The sequence below is a fragment of the Canis lupus genome, chromosome 7 (assembly GCF_011100685.1).
Source record: "Canis lupus familiaris isolate Mischka breed German Shepherd chromosome 7, alternate assembly UU_Cfam_GSD_1.0, whole genome shotgun sequence".
NCBI classification, from domain to species: domain Eukaryota; kingdom Metazoa; phylum Chordata; class Mammalia; order Carnivora; family Canidae; genus Canis; species Canis lupus.
The window spans coordinates 16,423,671-16,445,957 of record NC_049228.1 but is presented as its reverse complement, the minus strand read 5'-3'; the positions used below and the strand labels follow the sequence as shown (position 1 = coordinate 16,445,957).

Here is a 22,287-nt window from a genome sequence, read left to right as displayed (position 1 = left end):
TAAATAATTCTTATGATGAAATGCAGTTGACACATGCTTTCCGAAAAGGCAACGAAGGTCTGTTTGCTTTTCTGTGTGACCCAAATAAATCTTTCTTTTCCAAATCCAGACAAAAATCATTAGAGACTATTCAGCAATAAAAAGGAATGAACCACTGACACATGCAGAACATGGATGAATCTCAAGGCATTGTGCTAGTGAAAGAAGCCAGACAACAAAAGACCAAATTCTACATAATTCCATTCATATGAAATCCTAGAAAAGGTAAAACTATAAGGAAAGAACATACCAGTGCTTGGCAGTGGTGGGGGACTGATGGCAATGGGGCAGGAGGCTCATTTGGGGGGATGAAAGAAGTATTTTCACATATAATAATGGTCCAAAGTAGCCAAATTTTTAAAAAAGCAATCCAGGGGATCCCTGGGTGGCTCAGTGGTTTAGCACCTGCCTTCGGCCCAGGATGTGATCCTGGAGTCCTGGGATTGAGTCCCACAACGGGCTCCCGGCATGGAGCCTGCTTCTCCCTCTGCCAATGTCTCTGCCTCTCTCTCTCTCTCTGTCTCACATGAATAAATAAATAAATAATCTTTTTAAAAATTATAATAAATAAATAAGCAATCCAATTGTACATTAAAACAGGGAAGTTTGATTGTGTGTAAATTATACCTCAGGGGTACCTGGGTGGCTCAGTGATTGAGGGTCTGCCTTTGGCTCAAGTCGTGATCCCGGGGTCCTGGGATTGAGTCCCACATGGGGAGCCTGCTTCTCCCTTTGTCTATGGCTCTGCCTCACTCTCTGTGTCTCTCCTGAATAAGTAAAGAAACTCTTTAAAAAATAAATAGATAAGTAAAAAATACTTTAAAAAAAACCTGGTATAAAAAAATAAGAGAAAAATCTCAAAACAATCTATATGATAAGTGAGGTGATATTCAGTTCAAATGTGCAAACTCAGACCCAGGACTAGAAACACACCTCTGTCTGTACAAGTTGTGACAAAGTCAGGGCAGAGTCCAGCCCTAACCCCCTGCTGGTTGTCATAGGCTCCAAAGAGCTCCAGGCAGAAACGCCACCCAAGAATTGCAGGGGGACCCCTCTTCCGGAAACCTGTTTTTTTGGCCAATTTACAAAAGGTAAGAGATGCCCTTCTGAAATGTTTGCTTTGGGGCCACCAGTTTCAAACTCCTGCTGGACTTTTGTTCCAGGAAGTGAGCTCTCGGATTGTCATCGTCTCGTCCCCCAAACGGCCAGGTCCACCCAGAGTCTAGGCCTTGGAATCAGTGAGGATGACCTTGGAGGCAGAAGTTCTCTGCTTGCGGAGCTGGGAAGGTGCTCGTGCATTTCCTCGGGGCGGGCCCGGAAGGCTGAGGCCCTGGAAGTCCCCGAGGCCCATTGTTTTATTTGCAGCTCAGTCATCATCCAGGGGACTTTTCTTTGTACAGGGCTGTGTAAATCACTCCACAGAACTGTCATCTCTCCACCCCCAACCTCCCAAAGAGAATCACAAGTGACATGTTGATTTTTGCCTCCAGTTCCATCATTACCTTAGCTAACTTTCAGAAGGAATGTCTGGCATGTCACCCTCTTTCAAACTCACTTATGATAAAAACAAGCACTGGCTGTTAACATGCCGGCTTTTGGACTCCGTTCCCTGCCCCAGAACTCCCCAGAGACTTCTAAGTATGTCAGCCTGTGCATAAAAATTGCAAGTGTAAAATACAGCAATCAAGGCATAAAAAAAAAAATCAGCTCCCCTTTGTTCTTCATTGATAAAGGAAAATGTCCATAAATGGAAGTGGTTCAGCGTTTCCTGGGCCGCCTGGGTAAATTCTCTAAGGTTGGCCAGACTCCAGGAAGCAATGTTCTCTGAAGCAGGCGCTCTGGCTGAAGGGGCAGCCTTCCATTTTATGCAGAAACATGTATAGTGTTCCCACAGCTCCCATTCGGGGAGCAGCAGAGGCCAGGCCAGAGCTCCACGAAGGCCTTTGACTTTTAAGGGCAGACGATCCTTTTTCCTGTGGCTGCCTGGTGGCCCCCCCACCCCGGCAGGGGATGAGAGGATGTGTTAGTAATGAACAGCCACACACAAAGCACAATTGCATTTGCATCTTTTTGGGGTGTAGTTATTGCAGATGGAAATTTTCAAATCTAGCCTTTGTTTACCAAAACGACAAATGAGGAAGAGCAGAGAGAAGAGGGACACAAGCTCTGAGCATAGAAGAAATGACGGACGGAGAGATTCTGGGAACTTCAGGAGATTTAGGGGGACGCCACCTCCTGTGTTCGCTTAGTTCCACGCATCTGTGAAATGTCGATTCGTGGATTAAATATGCTGCCCACGCTTCCTTGGTCACACCAATCCTTGATCTATAGATACTCAGAGTTGCACGAGAGGTCAAGGAGCCCACACAGCGCAGATTCTCCCCTGGGTTGCCCTGGCGGTGGTGGAGGGCAGGCATGACAAGACAGGCTGGAAGGGAGCGGTGGCCACCGTTAGAGCCGAGATTCTGACCCGTGTGCCTTCCCAGAGGGAGAAATGAGTCCAGGAAACAGTGTTTCTACACACGCTTAACTTTCACCTTTAATAATTTAAATTATAAAGTCTGAAAAATTCTATAGCATTTAGAGTAGTTCTCTGTGTTTTTTTTTAAGATTTTATTTATTTATTCATGAGAGAGAGAGAGAGCGCGGCAGAGACACAATTCTCCGTGTTTAGACAGGAGACTTTGGACACATTTTAAACATCTAACATGGGGCGCCTGAATGGCTCAGTTGGCATACAGCTCTTGATTTCGGCTCAGGTTGTAATCTCAGGGTCATGAGATGGAGCCCCGCACTGGGTTCCAGGCTCTACAGGGGAGTCTACTTGAGTTTCTCTCCCTCTTCCCCTCCTCGCACATGCTCTCACTCTCTCTCTCAAATAAATATAAATGCATCTTTTAAAAAGTACGAACAATTAATAATAATTTTGTTTTTTTTTAATTTTTTTTTAATTTTATTTTTTTTATTTTTTTTATTGGTGTTCAATTAATTTACCAACATACAGAATAACCCCCAGTGCCCGTCACCCAATCACTCCCACCCCCCGCCCTCCTCCCCTTCTACCACCCCTAGTTCGTTTCCCAGAGTTCGCAGTCTTTACGTTCTGTCTCCCTTTCTGATATTTCCCACACATTTCTTCTCCCTTCCCTTATATTCCCTTTCACTATTATTTATATTCCCCACATGAATGAGAACATATAATGTTCGTCATTCTCCGACTGACTTACTTCACTCAGCATAATACCCTCCAGTTCCATCCACGTTGAAGCAAATGGTGGGTATTTGTCATTTCTAATAGCTGAGTAATATTCCATTGTATACATAGACCACATCTTCTTTATCCATTCATCTTTCGATGGACACCGAGGCTCCTTCCACAGTTTGGCTATTGTGGACATTGCTGCTATAAACATCGGGGTGCAGGTGTCCTGGCGTTTCACTGCATCTGTATCTTTGGGGTAAATCCCCAACAGTGCAATTGCTGGGTCGTAGGGCAGGTCTATTTTTAACTCTTTGAGGAACCTCCACACAGTTTTCCAGAGTGGCTGCACCAGTTCACATTCCCACCAACAGTGTAAGAGGGTTCCCTTTTCTCCGCATCCTCTCCAACATTTGTTGTTTCCTGCCTTGTTAATTTGCCCCATTCTCGCTGGTGTGAGGTGGTATCTCATTGTGGTTTTGATTTGTATTTCCCTGATGGCAAGTGATGCAGAGCATTTTCTCATGTGCGTGTTGGCCATGTCTATGTCTTCCTCTGTGAGATTTCTGTTCATGTCTTTTGCCCATTTCATGATTGGATTGTTTGTTTCTTTGGTGTTGAGTTTAATAAGTTCTTTATAGATCTTGGAAACTAGCCCTTTATCTGATATGTCATTTGCAAGTATCTTCTCCCATTCTGTAGGTTGTCTTTGAGTTTTGTTGCCTGTATCCTTTGCTGTGCAAAAGCTTCTTATCTTGATGAAGTCCCAATAGTTCATTTTTGCTTTTGTTTCTTTTGCCTTCGTGGATGTATCTTGCAAGAAGTTACTGTGGCTGAGTTCAAAAAGGGTGTTGCCTGTGTTCTTCTCTAGGATTTTGATGGAATCTTGTCTCACATTTAGATCTTTCATCCATTTTGAGTTTATCTTTGTGTATGGTGAAAGAGAGTGGTCTAGTTTCATTCTTCTGCATGTGGATGTCCAATTTTCCCAGCACCATTTATTGAAGAGACTGTCTTTCTTCCAATGGATAGTCTTTCCTCCTTTATCGAATATTAGTTGACCATAAAGTTCAGGGTCCACTTCTGGGTTCTCTATTCTGTTCCACTGATCTATGTGTCTGTTTTTGTGCCAGTACCACACTGTCTTGATGACCACAGCTTTGTAGTACAACCTGGAATCTGGCATTGTGATGCCCCCAGATATGGTTTTCTTTTTTAAAATTCCCCTGGCTATTCAGGGTCTTTTCTGATTCCACACAAATCTTAAAATAATTTGTTCTAACTCTCTGAAGAAAGTCCATGGTACTTTGATAGGGATTGCATTAAACGTGTATATTGCCCTGGGTAACATGGACATTTTCACAATATTAATTCTGCCAATCCATGAGCATGGAATATTTTTCCATCTCTTTATGTCTTCCTCAATTTCTTTCAGAAGTGTTCTATAGTTTTCAGGGTATAGATCCTTTACATCTTTGGTTAGGTTTATTCCTAGGTATCTTATGCTTTTGGGTGCAATTGTAAATGGGATTGACTCCTTAATTTCTCTTTCTTCAGTCTCATTGTTAGTGTATAGAAATGCCACTGATTTCTGGGCATTGATTTTGTATCCTGCCACGCTACCGAATTGCTGTAGGAGTTCTAGCAATCTTGGGGTGGAGACTTTTGGGTTTTCTATGTAGAGTATCATGTCATCGGCGAAGAGGGAGAGTTTGACTTCTTCTTTGCCAATTTGAATGCCTTTAATGTCTTTTTGTTGTCTGATTGCTGAGGCTAGGACTTCCAGTACTATGTTGAACAGCAGTGGTGAGAGTGGACATCCCTGTCTTGTTCCTGATCTTAGGGGAAAGGCTCCCAGTGCTTCCCCATTGAGAATGATATTTGCTGTGGGCTTTTCGTAAATGGCTTTTAAGATGTTGAGGAATGTTCCCTCTATCCCTACACTCTGAAGAGTTTTGATCAGGAATGGATGCTTTATTTTGTCAAATGCCTTCTCTGCAACTAATGAGAGGATCATATGGTTCTTGGTTTTTCTCTTGCTGATATGATGAATCACATTGATTGTTTTACGGGTGTTGAACCAGCCTTGTGTCCCAGGGATAAATCCTACTTGGTCATGGTGAATAATTTTCTTAATGTACTGTTGGATCCTATTGGCCAGTATCTTGTTGAGAATTTTTGCATCCATGTTCATCAGGGATATTGGTCTGTAATTCTCCTTTTGGTGGGGTCTTTGTCTGGTTTTGGAATTAAGGTGATGCTGGCCTCATAGAACGAATTTGGAAGTACTCCATCTCTTTCTATCTTTCCAAACAGCTTTAGGAGAATAGGTATGGTTTCTTCTTTAAACGTTTGATAAAATTCCCCTGGGAAGCCATCTGGCCCTGGACTCTTGTGTCTTGGGAGGTTTTTGATGGCTTCAATTTCCTCCCTGGTTATTGGCCTGTTCAGGTTTCCTATTTCTTCCTGTTCCAGTTTTGGTAGTTTGTGGCTTTCCAGGAATGTGTCCATTTCTTCTAGATTGCCTAATTTATTGGCGTAAAGCTGTTCATAATATGTTTTTAAAATCGTTTGTATTTCCTTGGTGTTGGTAGTGATCTCTCCTTTCTCATTCATGATTTTATTAATTTGAGTCTTCTCTCTTCTTTTTAGTAAGGCTGGCTAATGGTTTATCTATCTTATTAATTCTTTCAAAGAACCAACTCCTGGTTCTGTTGATCTGTTCCACAGTTCTTCTGGTCTCGATTTCGTTGAGTTCTGCTCGAATCTTTATTAACTCCCTTCTTCTCCTGGGTGTAGGATCTATTTGCTGTTTTTTCTCTAGCTCCTTTATGTGTAAGGTTAGCTTTTGTATTTGAGTTATTTCCAGTTTTTCAATGGATGCTTGTATTGTGATGTATTTCCCCCTCAGGACTGCTTTTGCTGCATCCCAAAGATTTTGGACGGTTGTATCTTCATTCTCATTAGTTTCCATGAATCTTTTTAATTCTTCCTTAATTTCCTGGTTGACCCTTTCATCTTTTAGCAGGATGGTCCTTAACCTCCACGTGTTTGAGGTCCTTCCAAACTTCTTGTTGTGATTTAGTTCTAATTTCAAGGCATTATGGTCTGAGAATATGCAGGGGACGATCCCAATCTTTTGGTATCGGTTCAGACCCGATTTGTGACCCAGTATGTGGTCTATTCTGGAGAAAGTTCCATGTGCACTTGAGAAGAATGTGTATTCAGTTGAGTTTGGATGTAAAGTTCTGTAGATATCTGTGAAATCCATCTGGTCCAGTGTATCATTTAAAGCTCTCGTTTCTTTGGAGATGTTGTGCTTAGAAGACCTATCGAGTATAGAAAGAGCTAGATTGAAGTCACCAAGTAGAAGTGTATTATTATCTAAGTATTTCTTCACTTTGGTTAATAATTGATTTATATATTTGGCAGCTCCCACATTCGGGGCATATATATTGAGGATTGTTAAGTCCTCTTGTTGGATAGATCCTTTAAGTATGATATAGTGTCCCTCTTCATCTCTCACTACAGTCTTCGGGGTAAATTTTAGTTTATCTGATATAGGGATGGCTACCCCTGCTTTCTTTTGAGGACCATTCGAATGGTAAATGGTTCTCCAACCTTTTATTTTCAGGGTGTAGGTGTCCTTCTGTCTAAAATGAGTCTCTTGTAGACAGCAAATAGATGGGTCCTGCTTTTTTATCCAGTCTGAAACCCTGCGCCTTTTGATGGGGTCATTAAGCCCGTTCACGTTCAGAGTTACTATTGAGAGATATGAGTTTAGTGTCATCATGATATCTATTCAGTCCTTGTTTTTGTGGATTGTTCCACTGAACTCTTCTTAAAGGGGAATTTTAAGAGCCCCCCTTAAAATTTCTTGCAGAGCTGGTTTGGAGGTCACATATTCTTTCAGTTGCTGCCTGTCTTGGAAGCTCTTTATCTCTCCTTCCATTTTGACTGAGAGCCTTGCTGGATAAAGTATTCTTGGTTGCATGTTCTTCTCATTTAGGACACTGAATATATCCTGCCAGCCCTTTCTGGCCTGCCAGGTCTCTGTGGAGAGGTCTGCTGTTACCCTAATACTCCTCCCCATAAAAGTCAGGGATTTCTTGTCTCTTGCTGCTTTAAGGATCTTCTCTTTATCTTTGGAATTTGCAAGCTTCACTATTAAATGTCGAGGTGTTGAACGGTTTTTATTGATTTTAGGGGGGATCTCTCTATTTCCTGGATCTGAATGCCTGTTTCCCTTCCCAGATTAGGAAAGTTTTCAGCTAGAATTTGTTCAAATACATATTCTGGCCCTCTGTCCCTTTCGGCGCCCTCGGGAACACCAATTAAACGTAAGTTTTTCTTCCTCAGGTTGTCGTTTATTTCCCTTAATCTATCTTCATGGTCTTTTAATTGTTTGTCTCTTTTTTCCTCAGTTTCCCTCTTTGCTATCAACTTGTCTTCTATGTCACTCACTCGTTCTTCCACCTCGTTAACCCTCGTCGTTAGGACTTCTAGTTTGGATTGCATCTCATTCAATTGATTTTTAATTTCTGCCTGATTAGCTCTAAATTCTGCAGTCATGAAGTCTCTTGAGTCCTTTATGCTTTTTTCTAGAGCCACCAGTAGCTGTATAATAGTGCTTCTGAATTGGCTTTCTGACATTGAATTGTAATCCAGATTTTGTAACTCTGTGGGAGAGAGGACTGTTTCTGATTCTTTCTTTTGAGGTGAGGTTTTCCTTCTAGTCATTTTGCTCAGTGCAGAGTGGCCAAAAGCAAGTTGTATTGGGAAAAGGAGAAAAAGAGAGGAGAGAAAGAAGGAAAGAAAAGAGAAAGAGGGAAAAAAAGGAAGAAAAAAACAAAAAAAAAAGAAGAAAAAGAGAAAGAAAAAGAAAGAAAGGAAAAAAAGGGGGTGGGGGAAGGAAACAAATCAAAAAGCAAAACAAAACAAAACAACAACAAAAAAAAAAAAAAAAAAAAAGAAAAAAAGAACCACGGGGGAGTATCTTCTGATTCTGTGTACTTTAAGTCCCTTGACTTCCCCTGGAAGTTGTCCGTCTAGCTGGTCTTCTGGGGGAGGGGCCTGTTGTGCTGATTTTCAGGTGTTAGCACTTGGGGGAGCTGCTCTGCCCCCAGCCTGGTGCGGGGCTCAGTGGGGGTTGTTTACCCCGTGAGGCCCCAGGAGCAACAGCCCTAGTGGCGGGGCCAGCTCTGGAGCCCTGGATTCAGCCCCCGCAGGAACTCCGGAGCTCTCCGTCTGCAGGGCCTGGAGGCTCCGGGGCGGGGCCGCTGATCTGCTCAGCTCGGGGCAGGAGCGTCCTTGCTGTCCTGGGCCCTCCCGGCCTCTGCCTGTCCCGGGGGGAGGCCGGATCCTGGGCTGTGTCCCGGCGCCCTGTGCTCCGGGGCCTGCGCTGTTGGATTCGCGCTCCCGCCCCGCAGCCCCCTCCGCGGAGCCGCCCCCGAGCCCCCGCGAGCTGCTCCCGCCCCGCAGCCCCCTCCGCGGAGCCGCCCCCGAGCCCCCCCGAGCTGCTCCCGCCCCGCAGCCCCCTCCGCGGAGCCGCCCCCCCGCCCCCCGAGCTGCTCCGGGTCCCGCCGTGCGCGCTGCAGCCCTTAGGGAGCTCAGCGCACTCTCCCGGGGCGCAGGTGCCTGTTACTGTCCCCGGGAGCCCGAGGGCATCCCCGCCCTCCTGGGTCCTGCTCCACCTCCCCGCGAGCCCCTTTCCGCCCGGGAAGGTCGGTGCAGCTCCTGCTCCTCCGGGACGGGGCTCTCCTGTCCTGGGGACACTCGCCCCGGCCTCAGCCCGGCTCCTCGCGGGGCCCCTCCCCCTTGGAGGCCTTTGTTTCTTTACTTCTTTTTCCCCGTCTTCCTACCTTGGTAGAAGCGCGAACTCTTCTCACTGTAGCATTCCAGCTGGTCTCTCTTTAATTCTCAGGCCGAATTCATAGATTTTCAGGATGATTGGAAGGTTTTCCAGGTAATTTGGTGGGGACAGGTGACTTGGGGACCCTACTCTTCCGCCACCTTGCCCCTCCTCCTTAATCATAATTTTGACAAGCACAATACTGACGGTGAAGTTGTACTGGATACGCTGCACGTGCCCACCTCCGTGCTGGGAGCCTTGCAGTGGGTTAGGAACTCACTTGTCACCACCGCCCTCTGCAGCAGGTGCTACTATTATCCTCATTTTGAGGTTACTCAGGCTCCCTCACAATCCATGCCAATACCACTCTCTAGAGTAATTATTCAACTACAATATAAAAATAAATTAAGCCTCTCCCTGAATAAACACACACTTCTCCATTTTAACAAAAAGTTGAAATGGATCTTTAAATAAAATAAAATGCATAGTCCTTAGAGCATGTACTACATTCTACAGGACTCCTCTCCTGCAGATCCGCAATAAAGGTTTATTAGGGGTGCATTTTCCTGTTCACATTACCTTTTGTGATCCGTCAGTGGGTAATGACTTCAGATTCTTACGCAACATCCTTTTACATCATCCCACCAAGTCTTGATGCTTTCCTCTTGGTCTGATACCTTAATCCAGGTATAAGAGCTCTTTTATTAAGTAACTTAGTTCTTAAATTCCTTAGATTAATTAGAAATTATGTTCGGCATACTGTAAAGGTCCGAGGAATCTCAAAGAGCTCCAGAACTTAGTGGCTATCTCCAGGTTACACAGAAATCCCCAAACATTCCTGGGTGGGTCCTTTTGCAGGAAGCCTGTGGATTGGATTCAACTTTGGTTATGAGGTGGAACACTCAGACCAGGCCAGTTATGGAGAGAACTACCAATAATCATTGAAAATTCCAGAGACATCCTTCGCTAGCCTAAAAATTCCCTGTAGTCTCCATATGTCCACTTAGATTAAGGAGGAGAATTAATGCACTGAATCAGGTAACTTAAACCAAAATGACACATTTCCCTCAATTATCTGTCCGTTTTAAGTGAATATACTTTAGATCTGGGTAATTTAGGTAACTCTTTCAATGTTCTGCTGTTTATTAAATGAATACACAGCAAACCAAGATTTAATTGCCTTTGCTTTATCAAGGCTAGTAATGCCTTTGCTACTTTCTTATCTCGGGGTCCTCTATTCATATAACCTTTGGAAGCAATTGTGAAAATCTCAGCCAAAGCACAATATAGCTCCTTGGTTTGGCAGCAGAATTGTTATGTAGAAACGAATACATTTATGTGCCTTTGGTAAGCTTAACATGGCTTATATCTATGCTGAAAATTCTACACACTCGTGCACACACATGAATATGTATTACTTGAGCTCTAAATAGAAAAATCTTTTGAATAGAATTGTTCAATCACTACGTTGTATCTTGTGAACTAATATAATACTGTATGTTAACTATATTGGAATTAAAATTAAGAACTTAATAAAAAATATTTTGAGTAAAAGTTTGGGACTTTTGTTGGTCAGTTTGCTCTTTAGTTTTTAATTTTATATTCAATATTTTCTAAGGAAAGGGCAATTCTAAATCTTCTGACACTTTAGGGCCTGATTAAAAAAAACCCATTTTGGGGGATGCCTGGGTGGCTCAATCTGCCTTTGGCTCAGGTCATGATCCCAGGGTCCTGGATTGAGTCCCACATCAGGCTCCCCACAGGGAGCCTGCTTCTCCCTCTGCCTATGTCTCTTCCTGTCTTGTGTCTCTCATGAATAGATAAATAAAATCTTTAAAAAAAACATCTTGGAAGTAATTGTCCCAATGTTATCCACAGTTCGATCTTTCCTCTTGAAATTTTCTGAAGAACTCTTATTAACTTTATATGTTTATATTAATAAAAATAATCTAATGAGCTTTCTTCAGAACTAGATCTTGTCTAACCAGTCAAGTACAATGTTGATTTTCTCACTGGAATGCAGACGGAGCCAAAAGAGTGATAATGTATAAAGTGTCAAGCTGATTCCAGGCAACATCCTCTTACACAGAACTAGGCTATATCTCACAGGAGCAGCAGTGGATCTCTTGGATTTGGGTTGCTTCCAACACATTAACTTAAATGTTTAGGAAAACAATCCAAAATATCCCCAAATTTTCTTATTAACATACTACAGAATTTGTATCCATAAAGTTAACCAGTGCTCTCTTTTACACAGCTATGTTTTCTAAAAGTTCTTGATCTGCTATATAAACTGGATTTTCTTTTATTTGATCAAAAAGACCTCTTAATTGTCCCTGGTTCTAATACTTTAGGGTTTGCTAAACAAGAGTATATTTCAACCATTCCCCAATCCCTTATGACTTCACAAGCTTTATTTATATGTCCCTTTGCCTTTCTAATAACAACAAAAAATCCATTTTTATCCTGCCCTGATGATGATTTTGGTGGCTCTCTCAAGAATGTTTCCAAGCTTCCCCACATATGTCTTGACAAAGAGAGACCAGGTTGTAAAACTTCTTACATTTGGAAGCATCATAGCTTATGCACTGGTAGCCTATGGTTTTAGATGGAGGGCCCTGGGCAGGGCACCTTATAGAGTTATGCCCAGCCCAGCAGAGGAGGTGTGCAGGGGTTAGGAATAGTAGAGCACTAAAATCCCACACAAAGCTTCCTTTGCCAAGACATGTACATTAGTCTGCATGTATCCAGAGGAAGGAAATCTTTTCCTTACTTTGTCTACTGCTTTTAGCCATCAGCAGTAAATGGGAACCAAAGGATCAGTCTTCATGAATTCTTGATTTTGTTCTTGATGTGAAGCTGCTAATTCAGATATCATCATTTAGTTATTCTTTTTTTTTTAAGATTTATTACTTATTTGAGAGAAAGAATGAGGGAGAGAGAGAGAGAGAGAGAGAGAGAGAGAGAATGAATGAGCAGGGTGGGGAGGGGCAGAGGGAGTGGGTGAGACAGAACCTCAAGCAGACTCCATGCTGAGCACGACTCCATGCTGAGCACGGAGCCTGACGCTGGGCTCTATCCCACAACCCTGAGATCATGATCTGAGCCCAAATCAAGAGTTGATGTTCAACCTACTGCACCACCCAGGCACTCTATCATTTAGTTATTCTAATTTGGATTATTTTTCCTTAAATATAATAATTAACACCAGTTTTCACTGAATTTCATATTTTATCTTTCTGCTTACTCCAGTTCTTGAGAACTTTTCCAAAAAGTTTCTTTTCTCTGCACTGATTTGATATTTAGCACCAACCTCAGCAAAATACTTTCTGGAAGATTAAACCATGTATTGTGTCTTCTAAGTAATTTACAATCATTTTAGAAAACATTGCTTACCACACCAGTCTTTGGAGGATATTGCTTTTAGCACATTTTCTTCCATCCAAAAAACTGTCCATTCTTCTCTCCGAACCAAGTTCCCTACGCATAACAAAATACTGCCTCTGGTTCTCAGATGATGAAACTTTAAAATAATTTCTGGTATGGAAATTTAGTAACTTTCTTGAACATCCACACAAACTATTAATGTTTCTATCTTGTCTTTAAACTCATTTACCCTCCCAAAGAGCCATCTGGTGTGACCTGTTTTTCCTTTTCCAGAGTAGCTTGCTTGTCCACCTTAATGAAAGATGGTATCAGCTTGCATCCCCTAGCTGTACTTCCTAAGGCAGTACTACCCAGTGGAAATGTCTGCAGTGATGGAAATGTTCTATATTTGTGCTTGTGCTTCCTAGTGGAATAGCCACTAACCACGTCTACTGAGCATTTGAAATGTGTGCAAATGAGGAGCACAATTTTTAATTTGTTTAATTATATGTAAGTGTTAATAGCCGCATGTGGCTAGGGCTACCATATTGGGCAGCACAGATCCAAGGACTTCTCTGTCTCTCCTTTTTATTTTATTATTTTTAAAAACATTTTATTTATTTATTTGATAGAGGGAGAGAGAGAGCACAAGCAGGGGAAGCAGCAGAGGGAGAAGGAGGGGCAGACATCCCAGTGTGGGGCTTGATCCTAGGACCCCGGGATCATGACCTGAGCAGAAGAGAGGTGCTTAACCAACTAGCACCCAGGAGCCCCGTCTCTCCTTTTTAAATGGACATATCACTAAGTACCCCCTTCACGGTGGTCACTTGTAACTAAGCAAGTAGAGAAAATCACTTCTGATGGGAAAAAATTTTCTGAAAGTAGACACTTAATAATTTGTTGCTTTTGACTATTACATTTTTACCCAGCAGAAATTCTTTCTTACGTGTTATCTTAATGTTTTCTGACCCTGCATTTCTACTGGCAAATATCATTTTTATGTTAATAAAACCTAGTAACCTAGATGCCTGGAAATGGGATGTAGATTTCTTGCTCTGACTTTAAGTTTCACCTTCTTGTGCCAAAAATTTGGAAAGTTGCACTTTTTTTTCTTCATTTTCTTACTTCTTGTGAAGTATTCATACTGCTGTATTTGAAGGGTATTCTATGAGAAGCAAAATACTTAGCATATGTAAAATGTCAAAAAGAAACCATGATATTTTACATTGCTTTCCTAGAACACCGTTGAAATCTTACTCAGGCATTGTGATCACCTACAAATGGAATTTATCTTCAAACACTGTCATCACAATGCAGATTTTGATTTTATGATTTTTTTAAGGTTTTATTTATTCATGAGAGACGAAGAGAAAAAGAGAGAGAGAGAAAGAGAGAGAGAGAGAGAGAGAGAAGCAGAGACACAGGCAGAGAGAGAAGCAGGCTCCATGCAGGGAGCCCAATGTGGGACTTGATCCCGGGACTCCAGGATCACTCCCTGGGCCAAAGGCAGGCACTAAACCACTGAGCCACCCAGGGATCCCACATGATTTTTTTTTTTTTTAAGAAAATAATTTGACACAAGAAAGAGGAAAGAAGTGCTTGTAATCTGTCTTTTCAGGGATCCTAGGCTAAACTCTTAATGTTAAAGTCTGACAACTTTATTTTATTGCGATAATTTTTATAGAGAATCCTTTATCATGATATTTTGCTGTGCTCATTCTTTTGCTTACTTTCTTTGAGCATCTGCTTTGAGCCAGACATGTTGGTAGGCACTTGATAAATCACACAGCTCCACTCTACATAATCTATGGGGAAAGGATAAGACAGGTGTTACAGAAACACACCTCCTTAGATGTGAAGGGACCAAATGAAAAGTTATGATCATGAAGTAGAGTTTCAAAGCTTTTTCCTGGTAGAACAAGCTGCCCTGGAAAATAACAATGAATTAATCCCTTCACTATGTAATAAATGGCCATTCAACTACTTGTTAAGACTATAAATCAGCTTACTGAATAGTAGGAATTCATCAGTTTTGCTGTCTTGGTATTGCTGGCGATATTTAGGCTTGTCAGAGAATCTGTAGGCTAGTGACACTCAACAATTCCCATCTTTCTCAGAATAATGTCGACACACGATATGTCCCGTCCATCTCTCTCATTCATTCTGCTCCAACCACACCAGCCCCTCTGCTGTTTCTCAAACAAGGAAGTATGTGCTGTCTCAGAGGCGGTCCCAGCTGAGGATGAAAATGACCACGATCAGATACCACCTTCCACCTCTGCCCAATCAGCTTCTCTGCTGGACTCTGCTTTGTGTGTTTTCTTACCACTTCTTACCACCTCACATCAGACATCTGCCTCTGCCTCCAGAATATAAGCTTCAGGACAGCTGTGAGTTTGTGTTGTAATAAGGCCTAGAACACTCACTGCCTGGCTCTCGGTACGCCCTCAGTAATATCTTTTTTAACGAATGAGTAACTCATGTTTCGTACTTACTTTTGCAAGGCTGAATTCACTTATCTTTCTATACTTCAGTTTAAATATTAGTATGACAGGGGACCTTATCTAATCTAAATTACCCCTTAACAACATTAGGAAGATGACTAACTAACTTAATACTATACGTGGACCTACTTGGAAGAAAATCTATTCTAAAACTCAAGTTCCCTAGTTTTATTAAAGTAACTGTGTAGATCGCCAGAACTATAAATTCACACAACTAAGAGAGACTAAAATGAATATAGAACAATGGCCTATGACTATAATAAGAGTGGCATAAAGAACATTAAACTTCGAAATGAGATGCTGTTTATGAAAAGTACTTTTTTTTTTTTTGCATTTTACAAGTGGTTATTTATGATTGTTGTTTTTGATCAACTCTTTTCATTAAGGCCTAAGGATCTAGATCACCTTCATTATTACAGTTTTAGACGTGCTTTTGAAAAATACTTTCTTATGATTAGGGCTTGAAGATGCCAAAGGGAAGAGACCTGTGCTTAAAACCAAGGGTGTGAGTGGAAGACTTCATGTTCAAGGTCCTTGGTGACCTCGTCTAGGTCTTCGGTGCCTCTTATATCCATCTTCTTAGTCAAGTCACAGGAAAAGTATCCTGAACCCAGATATTCCATAAATTAAAGGTCATGTAATCAAACCTTCCCTGCCCCCTGCAAGACCCACACCAATCAATCTAGGCAGTTAAAATGAGCTATTTCATTTCCTGCTTTTCACAATTATTTTTTATTATTTTTAAAAGATTTTATTTATTCATTCATGAGAGACACAGAGAGAGAGAGACAGAGACATAGGCAGAGGGAGAAGCAGACTCCCCGTGGGGAGCCTGATGTGGGACTCGATCCCGGGACAGCGGGATCACGACCTGAGCCAAAGGCAGATGTTCAACCACTGAGCCACCCAGGTGCCCCTCACAATTATTTTTTAATGATGGAAAGGAAATTTTATGGAAACAGACATCAACTCTTGTTAACATTTGCAACCTTTAAAAGTCATAAACTTATTTCAAAATGTTCCATCAGATCGGATGCATTTAGCTGCAAGTAATAGATAATAGAAATCCCATCTCAAAGTGGAAATTTTTCCAATAAGCAAATTTCCAGATTCACATAATTGAAAATCCAGAGGTTGGATAGGAAACAGGCTTAAATTATTCTGTGGTCCAGTAATGCCATCAAGAATCCAAGTTCCATCTTCCTCTTCTGTCATCCAGAGTCTACTTCATCTGAAGGTTGTTCCCTTCATATCTGTAGACTGGTTGCCAGTAAGAATCAGGATTATATGCTTCCGTACTCAGGTAGGTACCAAGAGATCAAACCACTCTACCCCAGACTTCGAACAAAAATCTTTCCCCTTTCTCATTGGGCTGCTTTAGGTCATATGTCTATCTCTCAATCAGTAACTATCACTAGGAAACTAGTTTATGTGGACTGGATTAAGCCTGGGTAACCTAACTGCTGGCAAGAGGGTGGGATTGGGTTAGGCCAGAAGTCAGCAAACTATGGCCATGGGCCAAATCCTATCCACCAGCTATTTCTGGGAAGTTTTATTAGACCACAAACTCTTCCCCTACATTTTATCCATGGCTACTTTTGCACCATAACAGCAAGGTTCTGTAGTTGCTAACAAGGGGTGATCAAACCTCAAATATTTACAATCTGGCCTTTTAAGAAGAAGTTTGCCAACCCTTGGGTCCACATGAGCCCACTTTGGAGTTGACTCTAATCCCCTAAATCATGATGCTATAGGGGAGAAAGGTGGACTCAACTGGACAATATAAGTCCTGCACATGTAAACTAAAGTTGATTTTTTTTCCTCCCTGTTCTTTCCTGAGCAGAGTTGAAAAAGAAATGAACACACCAGCTTCAGAATGAAAGCCTTAGTTTTGGAAGGTCATTGATTTACCCTCATTCTTTTCTTCCAGATTGATTGGTATCAGTGCCTTACATTGATCTGTGTTCCAACCTTGGCGGTGCGTTTTGTTTTGTTTTTCTGAATTGTCTGCAAGTTATTTGTTCAAACCGTGAAACCAGACTACTCAAAACCCTCTGCCAGACCTTCAACCCATCAACAGTGGTTCAAAGGAATTCCCCAGTCTTGCTGCACTCCCAGAAGAAATCTCCCTCAAACTGTTTGGCAATGCCTGGTCAGTCACAGGAAGAACCACTCTTGTGCACGCTCACAGTCACGATTTTCCAGGTAAGCAATTTCCTGTCAAAACAACCACCTGACCTTTCTGATATATGTATGTATATAGCTTTTCTTGTTTATTTCTTTTAGGAGAAGAGCAACACATGTCCACTGTGGAAACATTAGAAAACAGATAACCCAAGGGAAAAAAGAGAAGCCTTGTCACCACACCATGCCCCAGGGAACTCATAAAACAAAGGGCATGTTCCGGAGGTGCAGTCTCCCCTCCAAGTGATCTAAACCAGCTTTGACTTTTCCAGCAGGAAGTTGGACTGGAATATTTCACATTTAGCCCCCCTATATTTGTGAAGTTCCTGAATGGATCTATTCTTCGACTAGCCTTTCCAAGGGTCTTTATTAAGTTGTGAACTTTATAACCATTTAAGGAAATTTATGGAAAGGGACAGAGATGGGTTTTTTTTTTTTTTTTTTTTTAAGATTTTACTTATTTCTTCATGAGAAAAACAGAGAGAGAGAGGCAGAGAGAGAAGCAGGGTCCCTCCAGGGAGCCTGATGCAGGACTCAATCCCAGGACGCCAGGATCATGACCTGAGCCAAAGGCAGATGCTCAACCACTGAGCCACCCAGGCGTCCTGGAAAGGGACAGAGTTTGAGAAGCTGTTCTTTCACATTACTTTCTCAAAGTCTCATGTCCATCTTTTGCAAAAATGAAAAAGAACCTACTTCTCTTCATTTGGGCTGGCACATGCAATTTCACCTTACTTTGTAAATAAAAGGGAGGCAACTTTTCTGAAATACAGGGTTGAGAAAGTATGCTCAGCCTCACAGACCCTCCTCTAGGCACACCTGTGGGTTCACTGGTGCTTATTATGGAAACCACTTGAAAATGCCCGAAGGTTGGATTGTTTCCAAAACGTCAGATGCGTACAGCACTTAGGTTCAGAGCTAGAACAGATTCTAGGATGGGATTCTGTATCACCACAAGTCCCTGTGTGGATCTGAGTGTGGGATCGGGGCCAATGGCATAATTAGAAATCAGGCGTTACTTCAGAGGGGTGCTTTCCCACCCTGCTCACAGCACCTGCCCCGCCTCCATTACTTCTCTACTGAGTCTACACAGTCCCGCTGACACCGTGGGTCATCAGCAGTTTGGCCCTTCGTAACCTGAGGATTCCTGTTGGAGAGAATAGGAGCCCCTGAATACCTGGAAGAGAAGGGGTGGGGGTGGGGGGCAGGAGCACACAAATGATAGAGGTATAAGAACACTGGCTTTGAGGCCCAGACAGCCTGGGTGTTTATCCCAGCTCCACCATTACAGGCGGGGTGAGCTTGGGCCCTTCAGTTCTCTGGGTGTCATTTCTTTGAGTGAATAAAAGAATAATAATAACAGCACCTACCTACTTCCTAGTGTTGGCTGCTGTGAAGGTAAAGGGCAATTAGTGAGCTAAATGCTTAGCACAAAACTGGGTATGAGCTCTTATCTGTATGAGGGGAAGGGCCCAGAATGGGAGAGCTGGGATCTTGGGAACATACTTCTCTTCACAGCATTGTCTGAATGGTAGAGCCCATATTTATAGGGTTCAGATGGCTCAGGAGCACCCAACTCATGATTAGATTTTCTGCATTAAACTGTGTGAGGACAGCATGTTTACCTTTCATTCAAGTAACTTTTTAAAATAGTTTTTATTTTTAGAAAAGCTATAGATTTAGGGGATGCCTGAGTGGCTCAATGGTTGAGCATCTGCCTTTGGTTCAGGTTGTGATCCTGGGGTCCTAGAATCGAATCCCGCATCAGGGTCCCCACTGGGAGCCTGCTTCCCCCTCTGCCTATGTCTCTGCCTCTCTCTGTGTGTCTCTCATGAATACATAAATAAAATCCTTTTAGAAAGCTATAGATTTATAGAAAACTGGAATATAGAGTACAGAGAATTCCCATATACCCCACATTCCATTTTCCCAATTACATCTTCTGTTAGGATGGTGTATTTGTCACATTAAAGCAATATTGATACATTATTATTAACTAAAGACCATATCTACAGATTTCATTTATTTATCTATTTATTTTATTTTATTTATTTATTTTTTTTACATAATGTCCTTTTCCTATTCCAGGATCACACCCAGGACACCATGTTAGTCTTCGTTATCATGTCTCCTTTGGCTTCTCTTGGCTGTGACAATTTCTCAAATAGTCCCTGTTTTTGATGACCGTGACAGGTTTGAGTACTGGTCACATATTTTGTAGAATGTCCCCCAACTGGGATTTGTCTGATATTTTCCTCATGATTAGACTGGGGATATGGGTTTTGGGGAGGAAGAAGGGTAAGTGTCATTTTTGTTTCATCCTATCAAGGGTACATATTATCAACATGACATCACTGTTTACATTGACCTTAGTCACCTGGCTGAGGCAGTTTTGCCAGGTTCCTCCACCATAAATTTACTCTTTACCCCCTTTCCATACCATACTCTTCGGAAGTCACTACCTGCTGCCTGCAGTTAAGGACTGGAAGTTACTCTCACCTCCTTGAGGACAAAGTATCTACATAAATTGCTTGAACTTCCTCTATATGGGAGATTTGTATTTCCCCTCAAGTAACTTTTCTAGGCTAATCTTTGCTTGAATGAATTTAGTGTTTACCAAGCACCACTGAAAAATAACCTAAAGCCAACTTCCCGCAGATTGGTTCCTTTAAAACTTAACACTTTCTGTAATTAAGTATCAACATTTGAAAGATTCTTAGGCTGAACATGGAGGAAATGTGAAAACATGAGATTTCTAAAACCTCACTTCATCTTCTAGTTCAGTGTCACAAATGCCAGCTCTGGAATTAGCAATTTCTTGCTAACCCTATATAGAAAGGCCTGAAAATGAATAAGGAATTAAAAATAAAACAAGTGGGATGGTCAAAACCAATATGAATGAATAGCTGTGAGCCAAGTGGAAAAGCATCCTTTGGCAAGTTTAAACCGGTTACCTCAGCATGTCCTGAGAATGTGCTTTTAGTGTTCCAGGCCGTTAGGCGCTGTTTGTAGGCGTGAATCCTGCCCCTCCTCAAAAAGGAAGCTAGCTCTCTGCCTCTCTTAAAACATACATCTTTAGATTGGTCTAGCATTAACATGCTCTTAAAAATCTCTCCCTCTCCACCGCCCCCCCCCCTTCCTCTCTCTTCCTCTCTCTCTCTCTCTCTCTCACACACACACACACACACACACCACCACCACCACCACCACCACCACTACCACCACCACCACCATCCCCAAATAATTTGAGAATAAATTCCATTCCATGAGTTAAAATAATCAGAATACTTGGCCAGGTAGCTGAAAATCCACTTGAACTCTTTCTTAGAAAGACTTCTTGTAGAACGAAAAAGTTGATGTTTGGGATTGTTTGAAAGAAAATGGGGAAAGATTATTATTCGATCAGCCTATCGTGTTTCTACAGCTACCATTTTTTTTAAGAGAATAGTTTTTTTTTCCTCTGAAAGTAGGTCAGAATTTGCTTCCAAAGCATAGGCTTAATGAAAATAGGCAAGTGTTTGCTCACTGCTACAAAGCTGACCTCAAGTAGAGAGGCCTCTGATGTGCTCAGTGGGTTCCTCTCTCCCCCTTAGGTCAGGCACAGTCCTGGTCATGGCCTTCCATGGTTCTGACAATCCCTTTGCAAACTCACCCGTGGTGTGACGTCTAGAAGCATTCGTCTCCCAGTGGCTAAGGCCTTGGGTACTGTCTTATCCTCTTCTGCTGTGCTTTCACCAGCCCCAGAAGACAGGCCTTCATTTTTATCTGTTATCTCAGGCCATTAAAATGAGCAGAAGGAAAATGCCCTTGAACAGCTCCTGTGTATCATCATGAAGATCCTTACAACTAATTCTTTTGGCCAGTTCAGAGCCTCCTTAATCCCCTACTTTCTATAAAGGCAGCAAATGGAGAATCCTTGATTAAATAAAAAGTTCAGGAAAGAAGATGTTGGGGTTCGATATGGTTTCTGGCTAACAAAACCCTTGCTAACAGATTTTCCTAAGGTATAGCATCTCATTTTCCAGACTAAGGCGTTCATGTCTTTATTTATTTATTTATTTATTTATTTATTTATTTATTTATTTATTCATTCATTCATGAGAGACACAAAGAGAGAGAGAGAGAGGCAGAGACGCAGGCAGAGAGAGAAGCAGGCTCCATGCAGGGAGCCCGACGTGGGACTCGATCCTGGGTCTCCAGGATCAGGCCCTGGGCTGAAGGTGGCGCTAAACTGCTGGGCCACCCGGGCTGCCCCATGCCTTCATTTAACAGGTCAGAGGCCCTCTCTGGGTCACCCAAATTGTCTAAAGCGTGATTAGTAGAAGCCTTCTTCTTTTTTTTTTTTTTTTTAAGATCTTATATATGTATTTATTTATTTTAGAAGGAATGAATGAGAGTGAGTGGGGAGAGGAGCAGAGGGAGAGGGACAAGCAGACTCAGCCCTGAGCATGCAACCTGACACCAAGCTTGAACCCACGACCCTCAGATCATGCACTTGAGCCGAAATCAAGAGTCCAACACTGAATGGACTGTACCATCCAGGCACCCCTAGTACAATCCTTCTTAAAGAGTTTGGATCTGCTTCTTTCTTAACCACTGTTTTAACTTTTCAACACTATAGTTAACACAGAGAGTGTAAGCCAAATTTTTACTCACCTTTTGACCTCACTTGGAAATTTTGGATAGTTCTTTGTCTTTTTAATTTTTTTTCAGTGAGATAATTGATCTGAGCTTGTATTCTTGAAATTTTTTTGTTCTTGTTTTTTTTTTCCCAGTCAACTCAATTGCTGAGGACAAAACATTCAACTTAAGGGTTCTGATTTAGGTTTTCTGGGTACATGGTTTTCAAATTCTTTGCCTCATGGGGTATACTTAAAAGGCAAATTTGCATAATGCACATGGCAACCACAAAGGGAAATACAGCAATCTGCTATTTGGTTAGAATCAATAAAATATCCCTTGGCTTTACAGAAATTACTCAAGTATACTTCATCAACCCCAAGTATGTATGCTAATGTTCATTTGGGATTCAAAGCCGTCTTTTCCTATTAGGGAGTCTCATCAAATGTCCTAGTCATGTGTGCAGGATGCAGAGACCCAGGGCATCTGTGAGTCACAATGGGTCATTCATGGCCTATGAGCTG

General features: G+C 42.1%; 1 long non-coding RNA gene across 1 annotated transcript; it reads left to right on the top strand.

Annotated features, from left to right (window-relative positions):
• Positions 1-1,026: 1,026 nt before the first annotated feature.
• LOC111096641 lies at positions 1,027-17,563 on the top strand. The gene is made up of 3 exons (XR_005361997.1): positions 1,027-1,130; positions 16,890-17,164; positions 17,246-17,563. It is a non-coding gene; the product is annotated as an uncharacterized LOC111096641 (long non-coding RNA).
• Positions 17,564-22,287: the final 4,724 nt, after the last annotated feature.